Source organism: Oncorhynchus gorbuscha, linkage group LG24, assembly GCF_021184085.1.
Source record: "Oncorhynchus gorbuscha isolate QuinsamMale2020 ecotype Even-year linkage group LG24, OgorEven_v1.0, whole genome shotgun sequence".
Taxonomy (NCBI): domain Eukaryota; kingdom Metazoa; phylum Chordata; class Actinopteri; order Salmoniformes; family Salmonidae; genus Oncorhynchus; species Oncorhynchus gorbuscha.
The window spans coordinates 45,074,166-45,098,876 of NC_060196.1; the positions used below are offsets into that span (position 1 = coordinate 45,074,166).

General features: G+C 45.5%; 1 protein-coding gene across 4 annotated transcripts in view; it reads left to right on the forward strand.

The window, feature by feature from the left end:
* Nucleotides 1-147: 147 nt before the first annotated feature.
* Nucleotides 148-24,711, forward strand: part of LOC124012556 (phosphoprotein associated with glycosphingolipid-enriched microdomains 1-like) — a 99,021-nt gene continuing 74,457 nt past the window's right edge. For all 4 annotated transcript variants that reach the window (XM_046326322.1, XM_046326324.1, XM_046326321.1 and 1 more), the window contains exon 1: nucleotides 148-406. The gene's annotated coding sequence lies outside the window, so the exon portion shown is untranslated. The remainder of the gene's footprint in view (nucleotides 407-24,711) is intronic.

Sequence of the window (24,711 nt, forward strand, 5' to 3'; positions counted from 1 at the left end):
GTGGAATAGACGTTGAATTGACATCTGTTTCCAGTGTGAACGATCTCCACGTTCTGAGTGCAATTACGCACTACATGTCCCAGAGACCATAGCGCAGCTGCTTGCCCGATGTGTCACTCCTCCTCAACGTTTTACCGGAGAAAAGGAGTGGGTCTGGGTGCATAGTCAGAATAGCAACAACGTACTACGTCTGGGAATATTCGTGCACGGTAGAGAACGCGCCTCAGAGCTCCTCAGTATTGAATACAATTTGTTTTGAGGGTTTACCAAGACGTATTCATTTTATGTAAATTCTTTATTAAATGCGGGGTTTTCTGATGTGGTGGAGCCGCACTGCACAAATCCAACGAGTTTCAATTCAACAGTAGCCTAACGACCGACTGCTATTCATGGATGGTCTTCTAAGGTAAGTGGTCTCCAGACTCCTTCATCAGTGAATGTAGAAAGTTGCGTCTTCATGTCGACGGGTCCGTTTATTTCGAATGGTATTGAGGTGTGGGTTTGGGTTGCTATAGGCACATTTTCCCGAAACTTCATTGATATGTCTTAAATTATGCCGCAGCACCGCCATGCGAGGAAGGCGGGCGTCGAACAGTCGCTTTGAGGAATGGACCAAATTTTGGGGGGAATATTGATTAGGAAGATAGTAGCCGTGGTTCTCAACGTCACAGTTGAACAATTCGACTAGGGTGAATAGGGCACATGGGTTGCAGGGAGACCGCTATCGGATGATAGGTGTGTGCTGCTTCAACTAGTGGGAGCGCTGAATCAAAGTTTCTGCATAGTTAGGCAATTTAATATATTGCAATGCAGCAGTTACAATGTGGGGTATCAATTCAAAGTGGAATGCTGTGCATCTCGCTTGCTGCCCTGCGTTTGCCATGAGCTCTCAGTTTTTACTGAGAAGTATATTAATTCCTTCCTATTTCATATTGTAGGCTTTTCAAAAAGCCACACATGTATTATGGATAAGAAGACAAACTTGGCATGGTATTACTATAAAGAAGCTTTTACACTTCCAAGACACATGTAGAGATTAGCGCTTTGGCCTCTTGCAAAGATTTTGTTGGTCTATTCTCTTCAAGCACAACCGTTTACATTTTTTTTTATAGTCAAGAAATTAATATTATCTAGTATTTGGCACTCAATTGTTCTAACAGTGACATTACTCCATGTTGAGATGCAAATGTACTTCCTGCATGGGTACATATATAAACTGGGTATATAGTCACACCGCAAGACCAGCAGCAGGTGACAGTAGGTGTTTTATATTCTACTTAGTACCCTGATGGTATATTGAGATGCCCAGTGTTGTTGACACCAACAGGCGTTTAGAGGTTTCTTCCTACCACTGGCATGGCAGGCTGGTTACTTACTGTACCCCTGTGCCAAGAGAAACACCCTCCCTCGGTCTGTGTGGACGTCCTCTGTGTGTGTTGTCTGTGTGTGTAGTCTGTCTACGGGGATTAAAAAGAACTCAGGCTTCATACTTTCCCAGTTTGTCTGGCCAGTTTGGCAGTATGCAGTGCAGACAACCACTACTACTGTAACATAACAATCATCACATTATTCTGACCACATGTTGAACGCTTCCCTCTGGAAGATGGTTACTCTCTGCTGTACTATACCACAGTGAGTTTATTGGCTGATAGTTACTGTTCATCTAAAAGTCTTGATATAAACAAGCCTTTGTCATTCAAATGATTGATTTAATAAGACGACAGCGTTAACAGCTGCGTTCGTTAATGCCGGCTTATTACACCTTCATGTCAAAAGATGTGATTTGAATCAGTTTCGAGTTTTATTAGTCGTATGTACAGAATACACATGGTATACATCGTCCAACGAAATGCTTACAGCTCAACATCCTAGTTTTTCACTGATAGTAATATAATAGTGATTGTGTTTGACAACATAGTTTGAAGCAGACAACAGTGCGTGCGGGACATATCTGTCATAAATGTAACCCCTACATTAGTGGTGTACTATGTCAGGTCAAAACGAGCTGTAGGGAAACTGGCAGCTGTTGGTGGAGGGGACTTGAAGTGCATTTCTTCAGCACACACAACTACGTTCCTCTAAAACACGGGGAACCAACACAACTACGTTCCTCTAAAACACGGGGAACCAACACAACTACGTTCCTCTAAAACACGGGGAACCAACACAACTACGTTCTTCTAAAACACGGGAACCAACACAACTACGTTCTTCTAAAACACGGGAACCAACACAACTACGTTCTTCTAAAACACGGGAACCAACACAACTACGTTCCTCTAAAACACGGGGAACCAACACAACTACGTTCTTCTAAAACACGGGGAACCAACACAACTACGTTCTTCTAAAACACGGGGAACCAACACAACTACGTTCCTCTAAAACACGGGGAACCAACACAACTACGTTCTTCTAAAACACGGGGAACCAACACAACTACGTTCTTCTAAAACACGGGGAACCAACACAACTACGTTCTTCTAAAACACGGGGAACCAACACAACTACGTTCCTCTAAAACACGGGGAACCAACACAACTACGTTCTTCTAAAACACGGGAAACCAACACAACTACGTTCTTCTAAAACACGGGGAACCAACACAACTACGTTCTTCTAAAACACGGGGAACCAACACAACTACGTTCCTCTAAAACACGGGGAACCAACACAACTACGTTCTTCTAAAACACGGGGAACCAACACAACTACGTTCCTCTAAAACACGGGGAACCAACACAACTACGTTCTTCTAAAACACGGGGAACCAACACAACTACGTTCTTCTAAAACACGGGGAACCAACACAACTACGTTCCTCTAAAACACAGGGAACCAACACAACTACGTTCTTCTAAAAAACGGGGAACCAACACAACTACGTTCTTCTAAAACACGGGGAACCAACACAACTACGTTCTTCTAAAACACGGGGAACCAACACAACTACGTTCTTCTAAAACACGGGGAACCAACACAACTACGTTCCTCTAAAACACGGGGAACCAACACAACTACGTTCTTCTAAAACACGGGGAACCAACACAACTATGTTCCTCTAAAACACGGGGAACCAACACAACTACGTTCTTCTAAAACACGGGGAACCAACACAACTACGTTCCTCTAAAACACGGGGAACCAACACAACTACGTTCCTCTAAAACACGGGGAACCAACACAACTACGTTCTTCTAAAACACGGGGAACCAACACAACTACGTTCCTCTAAAACACGGGGAACCAACACAACTACGTTCTTCTAAAACACGGGAAACCAACACAACTACGTTCTTCTAAAACACGGGAAACCAACACAACTACGTTCTTCTAAAACACTGGGAACTATGAGGAATTTGGAGAGATGGAAGCTTTTTGTTCACACCTTCTGAGTGACAGGAGCACACTTCTGTTGTCCAAGTGTTTCTACAGCTGGGATTAGAGACAATGTGTGAAGTTGTCTGCACTGCACCCACTGGGCTTCTCAACCTTGATTATACTGATAGCTAGTGATAGGGATGCCATAAACATATAACAGGATTATTGTCTGATTTATTTAAATAGGCTTTACTGATCTAGGCTAATGTATATCTATCTCACACATTCTTGATTATCCACTTCAGAAAGCTTGAAAAGTGTTTGTTACCATCATTGGGATGTAAACAGTGAGGTGTCTGGTTCTCCACTCTGACATTCTGAGAGGCAATTACTTCAACATGCTCCATTTGACACCTTTGAACATTAAACTGGTTTACCTCAGGGGCTGAGAGTGAAATTGTGAAAATTGCTAAGGGCCCCTGGTTGATAAGTGTTTGTGTGTCTGTGCGTGCACGCGTCAGTGTGTGTGTGTGTGTGTGTTGGGATGCTAATGGTTTAGCCAGGTTTGTTCTGTTAACCACAGGGATGTGTGTGTGTGTGTCTGTTTGGGATGCTAATGGTTTAGCCAGGTTTGTTCTGTTAACCACAGGGATGTTTATATGAGATGTAGATTCTGATCACATAGGCTCAATAAAGTAGACTAGGAAACAGGAAGTACTCTTGAGCCACATCAGAGCCATTCCTCTCCCTCAGCCACAGTCACACTGTCAGCAAGCCTCTGTCAGCAGGGTGTTTGACAACTGGGGTTATAGTGAAAAGGGCTTTGTTGGCACTAAAACTTTCACTTTGTGCTTCTCCTCACCTACTCTAATTTCCTGGTTTCAAAATCCTCTCTATCTTCAGAGAACTCTTATTCCTTTCCCCCCTGCAAGCCTAAATTATTGAATTTAGTTTAGGCTACAAAACCATTTCCATTTTTCTTAATTTCTCCAATAACAATGGAATTAACAATTCACTCACCAGAAACTGTAAATGTTTTCTTATTATAGTTTAGTACTATCCGTGTGTTTCACGTGAAACTTGTAAACCTTTTATGAAGATGTCATGGCAGAAACGGGGGGGATAGCGAGATGTATCGAAGCCAAGGACAGACATATTAAGAGAGGGATGAAAAATGAAGATAAATACAGAGAAAAAGAATGAGAGAGAGAGTAAATGCTAATAAAAGGAAGGTATTGATCTCTCCTCGTCAGACCATTGTTGGTGATCTTTAGATTCTCCTTACTGCTATTGAACCTGGTCAAATTGATTTTCTATTTGGACAGGAACATTGTTAGAGCACTTGTTGCCATGGCCTTCAGAACCTGTTAGTTAGTAGAGGCAATGATTGGAACAAGAACAACTGAAGAGACACAATTTTCAACAGACAGGTACATTTCTCAAAGGTCATTCCATTACATTGACATTCCTGGTGGTGGGAAAATGTGTTGATGCACTTTAATATCCACTAATACGAATTGATGCTGGAAAAACTCAATAACACCAAATTCACCCAGGATTCTCATCTGAACCTAACTGTACTATTCATTACCTAATCAGATAAGGAAATGTCCTGGCTGTGATATTCAAAACGGGGAATCCACCTATCTGGCTGCATTGCAGAATACCCATCAATCGATTTGAATAATGATTTATAATAGAGGATTAGTTATTCTGTGACCCACTGAACAAGACAAACAGCTTCCAGCTTCCTTGATCATGTTACTGTGTGATTCAAATCTGCAAAACCCTATGATTGACGTGGTTATCCTGTCCGTGTTTACCCTGCTCCAACTTCACTCATTAGATCAGGTTTTGTTTTGCTGTGGTTGTTTGGTTTCCTATTAAATCACAGTAGATTATGACAGGGAGTAAGTCAGTGCGTCATGAGAAAGTGTCATTTGTCTGGTTCTGATGATTCATTGGGATGTCACGGCATGTCTGCAATAGTCTCCTGGGATGAGTTTCAAATGGCATCTTATTCCGTATATAGTGCACTACTTTTGACCAGGCCCCTAGTATACTATTAGGGAATAGGGTGCCATTTGGAATTTAGCTCTGTGCAACACTTTGAAAACATCAGTGAGGGTAGTGTGGCGTGGGTAAAGGCCACAGCAGGGTACAGGGAAGTGAACACCAGGTAACATAGAAGGCTAGCTACACCCTTTTCCTCTACAATTTAGGTGTGCACTTTAAAAGCCAAATGAAGCAATACACAGAGACATATTAGACATCTGGTTGTCAGGTAGGCAACGCCTTTAAAACATGTCACTCTTGGACTGTCATTGTTTTCCAGTCTTTGGAATGTTGGATCACCATTGTCTGAATTCCTTTTCTCAGGTTTAGCACTTACACTACCTAGCCAAATGTATGTGGACACGCATTCAAATAACTGGGTTCGGCTTAGAGGTCGACCGATTACGATTTTTCAACGCCGATACCGATTATTGGAGAACCAAAAAACCAGATACCGATTAATCGGGCCGATTTTTATTTATTTATTTGTAATAATGACAATTACAACAATACTGAATGAACACTTATTTTAACTTAATATAATACATCAATAAAATCAATTTAGCCTCAAATAAATAATGAAACATGTTCAATTTGGTTGAAATAATGCAAAAACAAAGTGTTGGAGAAGAAAGTAAAAGTGCAATATGTGCCATGTAAGAAAGCTAATGTTTAAGTTCCTTGCTCAGAACATGAGTTAGGTTGTAGTTATTATAGGAATTATAGGGCTATTTCCCTCTATACCATTTGTATTACATTAACCTTTAACTATTGGATGTTCTTATAGGCACTTTAGTATTGTAAGGTTGCAAGATTGGATCCCCCGAGCTGACAAGGTGAAAATCTGTTGTTCTGCCCCTGAACGAGGCAGTTAACCCACCATTCCTAGGCCGTCATTGAAAATAAGAATGTGTTCTTAACTGACTAGCCTAGTTAAATAAAGATAAAATAAAGGTGTAAATAAAAATAAAAAATCTGCCAAATCGGTGTCCAAAAATACCAATACCAATAACAGCTATGCAATCTCCAGAAACAAACATTCGCAGTAGGATGGCCTTACTGAAGAGCTCAGTTACTTTCAACGGGGCACTGTCATAGGATTCCTTCCACTTTCTCCAACAAGTCAGTTCGTCTAGAGCTACTCGTCAACTGTAATTGCTGTTATTGTGAAGTGGAAACTTCTTGGAGTAACAACAGCTCAGCTGCGAAGTGGTAGGCCACACAAGCTCACAAAACGGGACCGCCGAGTGCTGTAAAGGTTAAAGATCGTCTGTCCGCTGTTGCAACACTCACTACAAAGTTCCAAACTGCCTCTGGAAGGAACGTCAGCACAATAACTGTTCGTCGGGAGCGTCATGAAATGAGTTTCCATGGCCGAGCAGCCGCATACAAGACTCAGATCACCATGCGCAATACCAAGCGTCGGCTGGAGTGGTGTAAAGCTCACCGCCATTGTACTCTGGAGCAGTGGAAATGCATTCTCTGGAGTGATGAATCACTCTTCACCATCTAGCAGTCAGAAGGACAAATCTGGTTTTGGCAGATGCCAGGAGAACATTACCTTCCTGACTCCATAGCACCAACTGTAAAGTTTGGAGGAGGAATAATGGTCCGGGGCTGTTTTTCATGGTTTGGGCTAGGCCCCTTAGTTCCAAATCTTAACTCTACATATATATACAGCATACAATGACATTCTAGACAATTCTGTGCTTCGAACTTTGTGGCAACAGATTGGGGAAGGCCCTTTCCTGTTTCAGCATGACAATGCACAATGGTCCATACAGAAATGGTTTGTTGAGATCGGTGTGGAAGAACTTGACTGGCCTGCACAAAGCCTTGACCTCAACCCCATCGAACACCTTTGGGATGAATTGGAACACCGACTGCGAGCCAGGCCTAATCGCCCAACATCAGTGTCCAACCCCACTAATACTCTGGTGCCTGAATGGAAGCAAGTCCCTGCAGGAATGTTCCAAAGTTGAGGCTGTTATAGCAGCAAATGGGGTACCAACTTCATATTAATGGCCATAATTTTGGAATGAGATGTTCGACGAGCATGTGCCCACATACCTTTCCATGTAGTGTACGATAACTACTGCCAGACGTGTTTGTCCAGACTCCAGACACAGTTCACATCACGCCGTGTCTGATCTTGCCTGTCCAACACACACTGTTATCAACCGGGGGCCCTTAGCAATTTTCTCAGGATAACAGGGAGGAGGGAGGTTAAGGCGTGTGTCTGATAGTTGTCCTGTTGTTGGGAAGCCTGCGTTGCGTCTCTGCTGCTGCACTGCTCAAGTAGACATTTCCCAAGTATCGTCTGGCGACTGGCCCTTTCAAAGTAGATGCTGCCGATGTGATAAAATGGAAGTGCCATAGCGGTGATGGGAAATCAGAAGTCTCCCTCAGGATTGTGGATAATTTGACACTTATCATGCATTCCCCTACTGTCATTAGTACAGACCTGATGAGACTGGGGGAAACAAAGTTGTGTGCAACCAGTTAAATGTCATTATTTTGCCCCATACGCACTGGGGGATGTGACGCTACCACTGGGGGGATGTGACGCTACCACTGGGGTGGATGTGACGCTACCGCTGGGGGGGGACTGATGACGCTACCGCTGGGGGGATGTGACGCTACCGCTGGGGGGATGTGACGCTACCACTGGGGGGGATGTGACGCTACCACCGCTGGGGGATGTGACGCTACCACTGGGGGGATGTGACACTACCGCTGGGGGGATGTGACGCTACCACTGGGGGATGTGACACTACCACTGGGGGATGTGACGCTACCGCTGGGGGGATGTGACTCTACCACTGGGGGGATGTGACACTACCACTGGGGAGGGTGTGACGCTACCACTGGGGGATGTGACGCTACCACTGGGGGGGATGTGACACTACCACTGGGGAGGGTGTGACGCTACCACTGGGGGATGTGACTCTACCACTGGGGGGATGTGACACTACCACTGGGGTGGATGTGATGCTACCACTGGGGGATGTGACGCTACCACTGGGGGATGTGACTCTACCACTGGGGGGATGTGATGCTACCGCTGGGGGGATGTGACGCTACCGCCGGGGGGATGTGACGCTACCGCTGGGGGATGTGACGCTACCACTGGGGGATGTGACTCTACCACTGACTCTACCACTGGGGGGGGGATGTGACACTACCACTGGGGGGGATGTGGCGCTACCACTGGGGAGGGTGTGACGCTACCACTGGGGGATGTGACTCTACCACTGGGGGGATGTGATGCTACCACTGGGGGGGGGGATGTGATGCTACCACTGGGGGGATGTGATGTTACCACCGAGGGGGATGTGACGCTACCACTGGGGGATGTGACTCTACCACTGGGGGATGTGATGCTACCACTGGGGGGATGTGATGTTACCACCGAGGGGGATGTGACGCTACCACTGGTGGGGATGTGACGCTACCACTGGGGGATGTGACTCTACCACTGGGGGATGTGATGCTACCACTGGGGGGATGTGATGTTACCACCGAGGGGGATGTGACGCTACCACTGGTGGGGATGTGACTCTACCACTGGGGGATGTGACACTACCACTGGGGGATGTGACGCTACCACTGGGGGAGATGTGACGCTACCACTGGGGGAGATGTGACGCTACCACTGGGGGTATGTCACGCTACCACTGGGGGATGTGACACTACCACTGCGGGGGACGTGATGCTACCACTGGGGGGGATGTGACACTACCACTGGGGGAGATGTGACGCTACCACTGGGGAGATGTGACGCTACCACTGGGGGGGATGTGACACTACCACTGGGGGATGTGACACTACCACTGCGGGGGATGTGATGCTACCACTGGGGAGGGTGTGACGCTACCACTGCGGGGGATGTGACGCTACCACTGGGGGGATGTGATGCTACCACTGGGGAGGGTGTGACGCTACCCACTGGGGGATGTGACCCTACCACTGGGAGGGATGTGACCCTACCACTGGGGGGGATGTGATGCTACCACTGGGGAGGGTGTGATGCTACCACTGGGGGGATGTGACGCTAACACTGGGGGGGGTGTGACCCTACCACTGGGGGGGATGTGACGCTAACATAGAGTTACGTAGTTGACTCCAGCTTGAGGGTGGGCGTCAAGGATTGATTGGTCCTTTTGGAGATGTCTTGCTGTGCTGTGACCTGAGGTGGCTGGGCTGGTTGTTGCTGTGGCTGCTGCCTGCAGTATGGAATCTGATAGAACAAGACAGAATAGTACTGTGTGTGTGCGCAGAGTGTGTTGCTGCTGCTGTTTCTGTGTGATGTGACACAGACAGAGGGAAGAACCTCATCTCACACTCCACTGGATAACAACATTGCAGGGAGACCGGGAGAGAGAGACAAACCAACACGATCACACACACACACACACACACACACACACACACACACACACACACACACACACACACACACACACACACACACACACACACACACACACACACACACACACACACACACACACACACACACACACACACACACACACACACACACACACACACAGGTCTGCCACCGTCTGACTGGGTGGCCCTGTAAAGAATTGGTGTAGTGTTAATACTTCCTGTAGAGTAAGGCATTATTAATGTGTTTTTAAATCAGGTCTCACAGAGTGTCAGTTTGTGTCTTATGGTCATGAGTTGATGAGAAACAGGAGCTTCATTCAACAGCAACACACCACCCAACATCCCTGGAAGGGAAGCGCTGTTAAGGTACACAATAGTAGGCTCTGGTAGACAGAAGCTGTTAAGGTACACAATAGTAGGTTCTGGTAGACAGAAGCTGTTAAGGTACACAATAGTAGGTTCTGGTAGACAGAAGCTGTTAAGGTACACAATAGTAGGTTCTGGTAGACAGAAGCTGTTAAGGTACACAATAGTAGGTTCTGGTAGACAGAAGCTGCTAAGGTACACAATAGTAGGTTCTGGTAGACAGAAGCTGTTAAGGTACACAATAGTAGGTTCTGGTAGACAGAAGCTGCTAAGGTACACAATAGTAGGTTCTGGTAGACAGAAGCTGTTAAGGTACACAATAGTAGGTTCAGGTAGACAGAAGCTGTTAAGGTACACAATAGTAGGTTCTGGTAGACAGAAGCTGTTAAGGTACACAATAGTAGGTTCTGGTAGACAGAAGCTGTTAAGGTACACAATAGTAGGTTCTGGTAGACAGAAGCTGCTAAGGTACACAATAGTAGGTTCTGGTAGACAGAAGCTGCTAAGGTACACAATAGTAGGTTCTGGTAGACAGAAGCTGCTAAGGTACACAATAGTAGGTTCTGGTAGACAGAAGCTGCTAAGGTACACAATAATAGGTTCTGGTAGACAGAAGCTGCTAAGGTACACAATAGTAGGTTCTGGTAGACAGAAGCTGTTAAGGTACACAATAGTAGGTTCTGGTAGACAGAAGCTGTTAAGGTACACAATAGTAGGTTCTGGTAGACAGAAGCTGTTAAGGTACACAATAGTAGGTTCTGGTAGAAAGAAGCTGTTAAGGTACACAATAGTAGGTTCTGGTAGACAGAAGCTGCTAAGGTACACAATAGTAGGTTCTGGTAGACAGAAGCTGCTAAGGTACACAATAGTAGGTTCTGGTAGACAGAAGCTGCTAAGGTACACAATAGTAGGTTCTGGTAGACAGAAGCTGCTAAGGTACACAATAGTAGGTTCTGGTAGACAGAAGCTGCTAAGGTACACAATAGTAGGTTCTGGTAGACAGAAGCTGCTAAGGTACACAATAGTAGGTTCTGGTAGACAGAAGCTGCTAAGGTACACAATAGTAGGTTCTGGTAGACAGAAGCTGCTAAGGTACACAATAGTAGGTTCTGGTAGACAGAAGCTGCTCTTTGGTAAAAGGGTAAATTGGCCATCAGAAAGAAAGGAGGACCAAGGCACTCTTCATATGATGGATGAAAATGCCTTTATTTGTATGGCATGTTCAATGGAAACAAAGATGAAAAACTCTGAGGCGTTTCGGCTGCATGGCCTTCATCAGGGAGTACCCTGAAGACCTGTTGGAGGAGAGAAATCAAGGGCCTATGGCCCCCGAGGAGCAATGGGCCTGTTAATAGGCTTGTCTATTGATAAGATTGGTCTTGTTTATAGCCTTTTCTCCCGGCTATATGGTCTGAGAACTATGCAGACGGTCTATAGAAACATGTTCAGATGTTTCTCATGTTTCTGGTATGCAGTAGTAGTTTGTTTTACTGTATTTCTACATTAGATACATAGTGGGCGGAGTAAGATGTCTGATAACATGCGTTGCAGTGCAGGTTTTGCTTACTGTGTTGTTTTTTTCACTGATTGCAATCAGAGGAGAAATGTGATGACCTGTCAAGTGGCCTCGCATCGAACGGAAGGTAGAGGCTCCTGGCAGAGAGGGGGCATCTTCCAGTCTGAGAAAGACCTTATCTACCTCCTCCCTCTCTTTACCTCCCCTCTTCACCTCCCCTCTTCTCTTCCCACTCTCCTTCTTTCTGGGAACTTCCCAATCAGCAGTATCTGGTGTCCTGTCTATCAGTAGTCTTGGGTGGGCGGAGGGACGGGGACATGGATATTTATCCTCCTAATTACCCACAGTGCACCACACCACATAGCTTTTGTACTTTTCACAATTAAGGGGGACCTCCCTCTTCCTCTTCCTAATGGGTGGCCTGGCTGGGAAACCGCTTTGTTATCTAGCTGGGGCATATTAATAGAAAACATAGGAAAACAACATGAAACACAGGCCCTCTCTCAACCCCAGTCCCAGTTCTGTTAGGCAGTGCTATTCAGTGGACAGTGGACATGCTAGTCCACATCTTTTTATAGTTGGACCTTAGAAGCACTCAGGCTCAATATCAAACACTAAATCAAGAAGCTCGATATCATTGATGGAAAATCAATGATATGATGTGGGCAACAGTGTACCTCACCTGGTTGTCCAGGCTTGATCTGATTTGAGGCGAGTCTGGTCTGGAGCAACAAACTGCCTGTATCAGAGTCATACAGTGCATTCGCAAAGTATTCAGACCCCTTGACCTTTTCCACATATTGTTACGGTAGCCTTATTCTAACATGGATTAAATGGGTTTTTTCTCATCAATCTACACACAATACCACATAATGACACAGCAAAACAGGTTTTTAGACATTTCTCCAAATGTGTGTGTGTATATAAAATGGAATACATTTACATAAGCATTCAGACCCTTTCCTCAGTACTTTGTTGAAGCACATTTAGCAGTGATTACAGCCTCCAGTCTTCTTGGGTATGATGCTACAAGCTTGGCACACCTGTATTTGGGGAGTTTCTCCCATTCTTTTTTTGTAGATCCTCTCAAGCTCTGTCAGGTTGGATGGGGAGTGTCGCTGCACAGCTATTTTCAGGTCTCTCCAGAGATGTTAGATCGGGTTCAAGTCCGGGCTCTGGCTGGGCCACTCAAGGACATTCAGATACTTGTCCCCAAGTCACTCCTGTGTTGTCTTGGCTGTGTGCTTAGGGTCGTTGTCCTGTTGGCTAGCCTTCCAGTCCCTGCTGGTAAAAAACATCCCCACAGCATGATGCTGCCACCATAATGCTTCACCATAGGGATGGTGCCAGGTTTCCACCAGATGTGACGCTTGGCATTCAGGGCAAAGAGTTCAATCTCGTTTCTCATGGTCAGAGTCCTTTAGGTTCCTTTTGGCAAACTCCAAGCAGGCTGTCATGTGCCTTTTACTGAAGAGTGGCTTCCGTTTCGCCACTCTACCATAAAGGTACCCTTCCCCAGATCTGTGCCTTGACACAATCCTGTCTCGGAGCTCTATGACAATTCCTTCGACCTCATGTCTTGGTATTTGGTCTGACATGCACAGTGAACTGTGGGACCTAGACAGGTGTGTGCCTTTCCAAATCTTGTCCAATCAATTGAATTTTCCACAGGTGGACTCCAATCAAGTTGTAGAAACATCTCAATTTTGAGTCTCATAGCAAAGGGTCTGAATACTTGTCTAAATAATCTATTTCTGTTTTTAATTTAATTTGCAAAAATGTCTAAAAACCTGTTTTCTCTTTGTTACTGTGGGGTATTGTGTGTAGATTGAGGAAAACTATTAATTTAATAAATGTTATAATAAGATTGTAATGTAACAATGTGGAAAAAAGGTAAGGGGTCTGAATACCTCCCAAAATGCAATGTATTTAAAGAAGAATCTCTAACATATCTTTATGCTCTATTTAATGTGAGCAGAAACAGGAAGACTGGAAGGGATCAGCCCTGGGTCAACTGTCTGGTTACTGTATGTAGTGTTGTACGGTGTGTGAGAGAGAGCCTTCATATTCATAATTCATCCGCTAATACAGTAGTAATACAGAGCCCATTTCACCAGAGAGAGCGTTCATATATCTGTTTCCCCTCAAAGTGCAGCAGTGACATGAGAAGGATTGCAAGGGATTATCCACCTCCCTCCCTTCACTGGGCAGATTGTTTACTGACGTTAGCCATCAAGGGAATGTACTCTCTTCTCCTCCTCACTCTCCAGACATAGGGCTCATTGAGTAAATCTGTGGCTGGCCGTTTGCCAAAGAGGACAACGGGGAAGCATATTTACAGATTGTCCGCTTTGGCAAACAACCCAGCCACGGATTTAATCAATGAGCCCTATGTGTTTGTTGACTGACGTTCTCGTTCCTCTCCAATCTGCCACTCATAGAGGAGATGGCCATGGGGGGGGGGTGTGACTTTTTGACTTTCTTTAATGATACATCCTCATTTCATTAAAACGTCACCCCACCCGCCCACCCCGCTTAAAAAAAAACTAATATCCCCCGTACTGCTCTCCTTGCCCTCTATCCCATGATACAAAACACCAGAAATCACAATAACCAAAACCTCACTACTCACTACTTTATTCTATAGAACTCAAATTCTACCCTAAGGCACACAGAGAACATACCATTAAATAATAGTAAAGAGTCTGTTATCCCCCCACCTTTGACCCTGTTCCTCCTTGTTAGCCAAATAGCCAACTTTGTCTGAGCAAACAGAAAAGTCAACAACACACATACGGCCATTTCCTTATTTGAATATCTGTATCCCATTATAAACATCCCAACAGTAAACTCCACCCTCAACATTTCACACAGACGTTCCAACAGAACGCACACAGAAAACACATGAGTCACAGATTCACCCATGACACAGAAAGTACACACCTGTCTGACTCCCGGGTCAACTTGGGCCAACCAGCTGTTAGTGGCCAGGGCTCCATGTAAAACCCTCCACTGGAGGTCCCCTGACCTCTTTGGTACTGGGGGTTTGTAGAGCCCCCTCCATCTAAAACCCATCATACTCTCCGCCCCACATACTCCCTGCCACTGATGTGCCTTCACTCCTGTTAATGCTTCTCACCTTAACACAGAGGTTGTAGAGGGCTTTACCTGCCGCCCCCTTAAACTCCCACGGGCTCAGAGTGTTAAAATCTAACAAGTCCTCCAGACCCCCTTGCCAGTCTCCAGTCTCTGCCGTCACCTGCAGTGGTGACCCCTCCCCCTCTGGCTGCTTAAACACCCCCCTTACCGGCTCAGACAGTGCCTCCTGGACCTCCTCCAGGAATCTCTCCAGGAGCCTAAGAGATGTTAGTCCTGTTTGTTGTGCCAGGACTTCCAGGGTTTTCCACCCCTCCTCCCCCAGCAGCTGCAGGTCACCCAGCCTTTGTAAACCCGCTGCCATCAGTTGCCTCTGCAGGGTGGCCGACTGAACCGATCTCAAAGGGATGGCTGGGTTGTGGAAGATTGGGTTCTGGGTGCGGGAGGAGCCTGTCTCCACACCCTCTTCTCATGTGGGCCTTAGCAGCTGTCAGGCCCTCCGCACTGCAGAGTAAAAATCAGAGAGACATGCTGTATTCAGCCTCTTCAGCTTCATGAGGAACAGCTGCCGGTCCAACTGTAATCCGCCAGCTCTCCTCAGCAGCGTGCATGCTGGTTCCCTCCAGCCGACATCGGTATGGAACAGCAGGTTCTGCATTGCCTTTAGTCGGAATGCAGCCACCCTGCTCTCCAGTTCCACCAGGCCCTGTCCTCCTTCATGTACGGACATGTACTACACTGCCGCCCTCAGCCAGTGATGGTCCGACCAGAAAAAATCTACCTGCTTGCTTTGCAGGTCTGCGAGCAGACCGGCGGGGGGATTGAGGACAGCCAGTTTATGCCACAGGGAAAATGCTACCAGGTTGTTAATTATCAGCACCCCCCCTCTATATGACACCTGGGACAGGAGCCACCTCCTCCTGGCCAGTCTTGACACCACTGCCTGTGACAGCCCCTCACAGTTCTTTCTGACCCACCTCTCCGAGCTCAGGTACACCCCCAAAATTTTAAGCCCTTCACAACCCCACTGCAAACCCCCTGGAAGCAGAGGAGCCCTATCCCCCCATGCCCCACATAACAGAGCTTTGCTCTTGCCCCAGTTTAGCTTAGCTGACGAAGCTCCCTCGTACACCTTCAGACTGGTCTCTAGTGCCTGCATATCCTGATCATCCCTGACCATCACAGAAACATCATCTGCATATGCTGACACTGCAATGCCTGTCACCACATCCATTCCTGTCCAGCACACTCCCTGCAGTCTCCTGCAATGAGGAACAGCTCAGCCCAAAAAATGTTCAATGGCTAGTGTATATAACTGCCCTGGTATACACTGTACACCCAGGCTGGCCTACTGAGCCCCCCTCCCACCTTGACCATACAACATCTTCACACAGGCCAAAAACCTTTCCCCAAACACAGACATCACATTAACCTCTTGGTCCTACCTGGCACGCAGGCGTCCCATCTAGAGCTCTGGAAATGCAAATGCACTACGCTAAATGCTAATAGTATTAGTTAAAACTCAAACGTTCATTAAAATACACATGCAGGGTATTGAATTAAAGCTACACTCGTTGTGAATCCAGGCAACGAGTCAGATTTTTAAAATGCTTTTCGGCGAAAGCATGAGAAGCTATTATCTGATAGCATGTAACACCCCATAAGAACCGCAGGGGACGTAAACAAAATAATGAGCATAGTCGTCGTAAACATTCATTACCTTTGACCATCTTCTTTGTTGGCACTCCTAGATGTCCCATAATCACTATTGGGTCTTTTTTCCGATTAAATCGGTCCATATATAGCCTAGATCTCGATCTATGAAGACTGTGTGATAAACGGGAAAAAATAGCGTTTCATAACGTAACGTCATTTTTTAAAATTCAAAAAGTCGACGATAAACTTTCACAAAACACTTCAAAATACTTTTGTAATGCAACTTTAGGTATTAGTACACGTTGATAAGCGATACAATTCATCAGGAGGCGATGTCAATTCTATAGGTGTCTGTTTCGAAAAAATGTCTTGGAGAGAGCTCGACCAAAACATCCGGTCGGAGACCGGAGGGAATCGATTCCCTTGATTCGGTTAGACCAAGAATCAATTGCGAATCAAATGACAAGACTCTAGACAACGTGTGGAAGCTGTAGGCACTGAAACCTCGGTCTCATGTAATTCGATTCACTTAGAACAATTCCTTGAAGTCGCGGATGGATATTTATTTCCATTTTCAGTGATCAGATATTCCTGCACTTTTCGATGAAACGCACGTTCTGTTATAGTCACAGCCGTGATTTAACCAGTTTTATAAACGTCTGAGTGTTTTCTATCCACACATACTAATCATATGCATATACTATATTCCTGGCCTGAGTAGCAGGGCGCTGAATTGTTGCACGATTTTTAACAGAATGTTTGAAAAAGTAGAGGGTCGACTTAACAGGTTAAACAGATACTCATGGTTCACTCTAGCAAAAGCCTTATCTTGGTCTAAAGAGACCAGTTCAAAGTTCACATTAGAAACTCTCGACATTTCCAACACTTCTCTGATTGAAAGAACAAGTTGTCTGTGATTGAACGTCCCGGTACACAAGATGTCTGGTCCTTGTATACTATAGACTCCAGATGGGACTTCAGTCTGTTAGTGAGGACCTTGAACCTCCAGTTCTTAAGTTCACATAAGTCCCCTTTCTTGGATAGGAGAGTCAGAGCCTCCCGACGACAGCTCATCGGCAACTCTCCTATCCCGAAGCACTCGTGCAAAAGAAGTCCAGTCCAATTATTCTCCAGAATTGTTTTATAAGACTCCACTCCACTGGGAGTCCATCGACCCCCGGTACACGGCTGGGGGACATCTGGGTTATGGCCTCTGCCAGTTCATGGGACAACCGAGGAATGTCCATTTCATCCCTCTGTGCCAGAGAGAGCTTAGGGAGTTCTGCAAACAAAACCTGAGCACACATATGATCACACAGTTCTGCCCTATACAACTCAGTATAAAACTCCACAGTCCGCTCCAGCATCTCCCCCACCACAGAGGTCACCCGCCCATCAGACAGCCGCATCTCCCCCACCACAGAGGTCTCCCGCCCATCAGACAGCCGCATCTCCCCCACCACAGAGGTCACCCGCCCATCAGACAGCCGCATCTCCCCCACCACAGAGGTCACCCGCCCATCAGACAGCCGCATCTCCCCCACCACAGAGGTCACCCGCCCATCAGACAGCCGCATCTCCCCCACCACAAAGGTCACCCGCCCATCAGACAGATGTAGACAATGCATACCCTTGGCTTCACCGCTCTGTCTTTCCAAAACAAAGAAGCAGGAGCTGGGAGCAACCATCTCCTTGAGCATAGCGAACTTAGCTCTTACAAGTGCTCCCTTTGCTTTAACCTGGAAAAAACTACCCAGGTCCCTACATAATTCCGCTAAATCAGCCTGGAGGCCTACTTTGCCTTGCCCCACCATCTCTACCTCTATCTCACTAATACAACGCTCTAGTTACCCCAATACTCTCCTAGCCTCTGAGGATGAGAGCTGTATACTGTTGACAGAAAAGCAGAATTTAGACTTCACACATCCCAAAATTGACTCCGAGACTCATACTCCTCTCTTTGCTGCCCCCACCTTTCCCAAAAGGTCTGGAAACTTGAGCAAAAAGTTGCATCTTGTAAGAGCTTTACATTAAACTTCCAAAAGGATGCCTGCCGAGGCCCTGGTGAAATAGACAGCCGAGCCATGGTTATGTGGTGATCTGAAAAACACACTTGGAGAATGGAAGCGCCCAACAGCTTATTGCCCTGATTCCTGGACATGTAAAACTGCTCAAGTCGGGCTGCACTCACCCTAGCCCCAAAAACCTTCACCCATGTATCTTGTGTTGGGATGTATGGTTCTCCAAACATCCATTAGGTCAAACTGATTTAATGATGTCCCTTAACACCACTGAGCCTGAATGAGGCTCCTACCCATTTCTGTCTTACGTAAAATCCATTGCACAGTTCCAGCCCTTGCCGACCACCAGCGTCTTCTCAGGCACTACCTGTGAGAGTTCCTGTCTAAGACACCCAAACAGAACCCCCCCTCTCTCTCTGTGTTAGGCGCATACACATTTATAAGGACAAAACCCCAGTTGTTAATTTCTGATTCTACTACAAGCGGTCTACCCATTCACAACTCTTTTGAGGAGCACATTTTTACCGCCAGACCCGGTACAAAAAGGATTGCCACCCCTGCACTAACATTTGCTCCATGGCTCAGCACACTTTCCATTTTCCACCAGAGCCCCCAATCGACGTCATTCAACACATCACTATGCGTCTCCGACAGAAACAACACCTGTACTTTTTTGGGTTTTACATATTCACCCAACACACTCCTCTTTCCCACATCTCTGGCGCCATTTATATTGAGCGAGCCTACCCAAAGAGTCTCCATAAGAAGTGGGAGAAAAGCCAGCAAGAAAAGACCAATTGCAAAGCTCAAAAAGCTCCAGTGCCAGAAAGAAACTATACATCTAAACAGTGTCTGAAGGTAGGCCTTTACCTACGGTCGTGACCCATTTCCTCAACCTAAAACGTTTCCTGGGTGAGAGGACACCATGCCCCTCATTTTTCACAGCATGTTGTGCTGACAATACAAACTTTCCCGGATCACAAAAAAGCTTACATATTAACCTTTTTCCCTTTAGTCTCTTCCAGGTACCTTGACAGTTCACTCACCATATACTTTGACCCCTCTGACTGGCTGTTAGCTTTGGAGAAATTGAGGAAGAGTCTGAAAAGAAAGCCTCCTCATGTCCCATCCTGAACACCTGCCTTACCTAGACCCAGCCTCATCTACACCATCTTCCATAACCTGACTAGACCCAGCCTCATCTACACCACCATCCATAACCTGACTAGACCCAGCCTCTTCTACACCACCATCCATAACCTGACTAGACCCAGCCTCATCTACACCACCATCCATAACCTGACTAGACCCAGCCTCATCTACACCACCATCCATAACCTGACTAGACCCAGCCTCATCTACACCACCATCCATAACCTGACTAGACCCAGCCTCATCTACACCATCTTCCATAACCTGACTAGACCCAGCCTCATCTACACCATCTTCCATAACCTGACTAGACCCAGCCTCATCTACACCACCATCCATAACCTGACTAGACCCAGCCTCTTCTACACCACCATCCATAACCTGACTAGACCCAGCCTCATCTACACCACCATCCATAACCTGACTAGACCCAGCCTCATCTACACCACCATCCATAACTTGACTAGACCCAGCCTCATCTACACCACCATCCATAACCTGACTAGACCCAGCCTCATCTACACCACCATCCATGACATGACTAGACCCAGCCTCATCTACACCATCTTCCATAACCTGACTAGACCCAGCCTCATCTACACCATCTTCCATAACCTGACTAGACCCAGCCTCATCTACACCACCATCCATGACATGACTAGACCCAGCCTCATCTACACCACCATCCATGACACGACTAGACCCAGCCTCATCTACACCATCTTCCATAACCTGACTAGACCCAGCCTCATCTACACCATCTTCCATAACCTGACTAGACCCAGCCTCATCTACACCATCTTCCATAACCTGACTAGACCCAGCCTCATCTACACCATCTTCCATAACCTGACTAGACCCAGCCTCATCTACACCACCATCCATGACATGACTAGACCCAGCCTCATCTACACCACCATCCATGACACGACTAGACCCAGCCTCATCTACACCATCTTCCATAACCTGACTAGACCCAGCCTCATCTACACCACCATCCATGACATGACTAGACCCAGCCTCATCTACACCACCATCCATGACACGACTAGACCCAGCCTCATCTACACCATCTTCCATAACCTGACTAGACCCAGCCTCATCTACACCATCTTCCATAACCTGACTAGACCCAGCCTCATCTACACCATCTTCCATAACCTGACTAGACCCAGCCTCATCTACACCATCTTCCATAACCTGACTAGACCCAGCCTCATCTACACCACCATCCATGACATGACTAGACCCAGCCTCATCTACACCACCATCCATGACACGACTAGACCCAGCCTCATCTACACCACCATCAATGACATGACTAGACCCAGCCTCATCTACACCACCATCCATGACATGACTAGACCCAGCCTCATCTACACCACCATCAATGACATGACTAGACCCAGCCTCATCTACACCACCATCCATGACACCTCTAGACCCAGCCTCATCTACACCACCATCCATGACATGACTAGACCCAGCCTCATCTACACCACCATCCATGACAGGACTAGACCCAGCCTCATCTACATCATCTTCCATAACCTGACTAGACCCAGCCTCATCTACACCACCATCCATGACATGACTAGACCCAGCATCATCTACACCACCATCTATAGTCTGACTAGACCCAGCCTCATCTACACCACCATCTATAGTCTGACTAGACCCAGCATCATCTACACCCCCATCTATAGTCTAACTAGACCCAGCATCATCTACACCACCATCTATAGTCTGACTAGACCCAGCCTCATCTACACCAGCATTCTATAGTCTGACTAGACCCAGCATCATCTACACCACCATTCTATAGTCTGACTAGACCCAGCATCATCTACACCACCATCTATAGTCTGACTAGACCCAGCCTCATCTACACCACCATTCTATAGTCTGACTAGACCCAGCCTCATCTACACCACCATCCATGACATGACTAGACCCAGCATCATCTACACCACCATCCATGACATGACTAGACCCAGCATCATCTACACCACCATCCATGACATGACTAGACCCAGCCTCATCTACAACACCATCCATGACATGACTAAACCCTGCCTCAGCTACACCACCATCTATAGTCTGACTAGACCCAGCCTCATCTACACCACCATCTCTAGCATGACTAGGCCCAGCCTCATCTACACCACCATCTGTAGCATGATAGAGAACAGAGAGATGAACCTGGAGAAGAGCCCCCTAAGCAAGCTGGTCCTTGGGCTCTGTTCACAAACACAAACAGACCCCACATGTCCCCAGGACAGCAACACAATTAGACCCAACCAAATCATGAGAACACAAAAAGAGAATTACTTGACACATTGGAAGGAATTAACCAAAAAAACAGCAAACTAGAATGCTATTTGGTCCTAATCTGAGAGTACACAGTGGCAGAATACCTGACCACTGTGACTGACCCAAATTTAAGGAAAGCTTTGACTATGTACAGACTCTGTGAATGTAGCCTTGCTATTGAGAAAGGCCGCCGTAGGCAGACCTGGCTCTTAAGAGAAGACAGGCTATGTGCACACTGCCCACAAAATGAGGTGGAAACTGAGCTGCACTTCCTAACCTCCTGCCAAATGTTTGACCATATTAGAGATACACATTTCCCTCAGATTACACAGATCTGCAAATAATTCGAAAACAAACCCAACTTTGATAAACTCCCATATCTACTGGGTGAAATACCAGTGTGCCATCACAGCAGCAAGATTTGTGACCTGTTGCCACAAAAAATGGGCAACCAGTGAGTAACAAATACCATTGTAAATACAACCCATATTTATGTTTATTTATGTTCCCTTTTGTACTTAAACTATTTGCACATTATTACAACACTGTATATTGACATAATTACATTTGAAATGTCTTTATTCTTTTGCAACTTCTGTGAATGTAATGTTTACTGTTAATTTTTATTGTTTATTTCACTTTAGTTTATTATCTACTTCACTTGCTTTGGCAATGTTAACATAAGTTTCCCATGCCAATAAAGCCCTTGAATTGAATTGAATTGAGAGAGGGAGAGAGAGAGAGCAAATGCATGCATGGCTGGGTGATATTGTCTAAAAAAGAAAAATCTTTATTTTTTCTAATTTATGGGAGATTCACAATAAACAGTACCAGTCAAAAGTTTGGACACCTACTTATTCCAGGGTTTTTCTTTATTTTTGCTATTTTCTACATTGTAAAATAATAGTGAGACATCAAAACTATGAAATAACACCTATGCAATCATGTAGCATTACCTCTGCTGCAGAGGATATGTTCATTAGAGTTACCAGCCTCAGAAATTGCAGCCCAAATAAATGCTTCACAGAGTTCAAGTAAGAGACACATCTTAACATCAATTCTTCAGAGGAGGCTGCATGAATCAGGCCTTCAAGGTTGAATTGCTGCAAAGAAACCAATAGTAAAGGACACCAATAAGAAGAGAGTTGCTTGGGCCAAGAAACACGAGCAATGAACATTAGACTTGGTGGAAATCTGTCCTTTGGTCTGATGAGTCTAAATTTGAGATGTTTGGTTCCAACCACTGTGTCTTTGTGAGACGCAGAGTAGGTGAATGGATGATCTCCGCATGTGTGGTTCCCAAGGTGAAGCATGGAGGAGGAGGTGTGGGGGTGCATCGCTGGTGACACTGTCTGATTCATTTAGAATTCAAGACACACTTAACCAGCATGTCTACCACAGCATTCTGCAGTGATATGCCATCACATCTGGTTTGCACTTAGTGGGACTATCATTTGTTTTTCAACAGGACAATGACCCAACACACCTCCAGGCTGTGTAAGGGCTATTTGACCAAGAAGGAGAGTGATGGAGTGGTACATCAGATGAACTGGCCTCCACAATCACCCAACCTTAAACCAATTAAGATGGTCTGCGATGAGTCGGACGGCAGAGTGAAGGAAAAGCAGCCAACAATTGCTCAGCATATGTGGGAACTGCAAGACAGTTGGGAAAGCATTCCTGGTGATGCTGGTTGGAGAATTCCAAGAGTGTGCTAAACTGTCATCAAAGCAAAGGGTGGCTACTTTGAAAAATCTCAAATCTCAAATATATTTTGATTTGGATAACACTTTTTTTTGGTTACGACATGATTCCATATGTGTTATGTCATAGTATTGATGTCTTCAATATTATTCTACAATGTAGAAAATAGTAAAAATGAAGGAAAATCCTGGAATGAGAAGGTGACTTTTGACTGGTACTGTATCAGACTTATTTTATTCTCTAAATAAGTATTGTTGTACAACTAAGGGTAAAGTATACAACATTTCAAAAAGTCAGCAATAATCTTATGAATTAAGGGCTTGTAAAGTTATACCGAGGCTAAATATTAGCCTTTCACAACCATAAGACCTACTAATATTTTAAAAAACAAACATTTTTTTGCAATAATCTTTGATCCAGTGTGTCTGGAAATGCCCTTTTTTTGTTAGAAATGTAAATAGAAGCATAATGCACATTCACTAATAACTTCTTGTAGCAGGCGTTAGAACATGGAAAATGAACACGGGTCTCATCAACCATCTCAAACCCACGTGCTAGAGATTAGCCGGCTAATCTTTATATTGTAGCCAATTTGGATCTATTTGCTAGCTAACAAGGTAGAACAGTTGAATTGGTATGAGCACACCCTTCTGTCCGTCTCCAACTGTTTGAACAGCATGCTAGCCTGTCCACTTTGTTCAGATGTTGGAATCAAGTGGCCTACCTTATTTCTCAGAATGAGAACGAGTTTCCAGTTCCTTATATAGTTGTGCTTTATGCTTATTGCACATTTATAAAACACAGACTATATAGCTAGTTTATAACAGTCTTTGGCTAAAATGCTGCGTATCTCAATGCTGCGCGAGACAAACTGAACATTCATTTTCCAGAATCAATGTTCAGTAATGCTCTTGTTTTAATAGTGTCTGCTCTGCACGCAATTTGAGTAGTTGAGACATAAAACGGCTCTCATAAAAAAACGTGAACTTCTTGTCTATTACAGTAAAATAATGTCTCCATGTGTTGTGGTGTGTATATGACCTGTTCTGTTGGACCAAACCTCAAATCCAAATTACGAGTTGAAACCGCTTGTCAGCGAGGAAGATGTGATCTCTC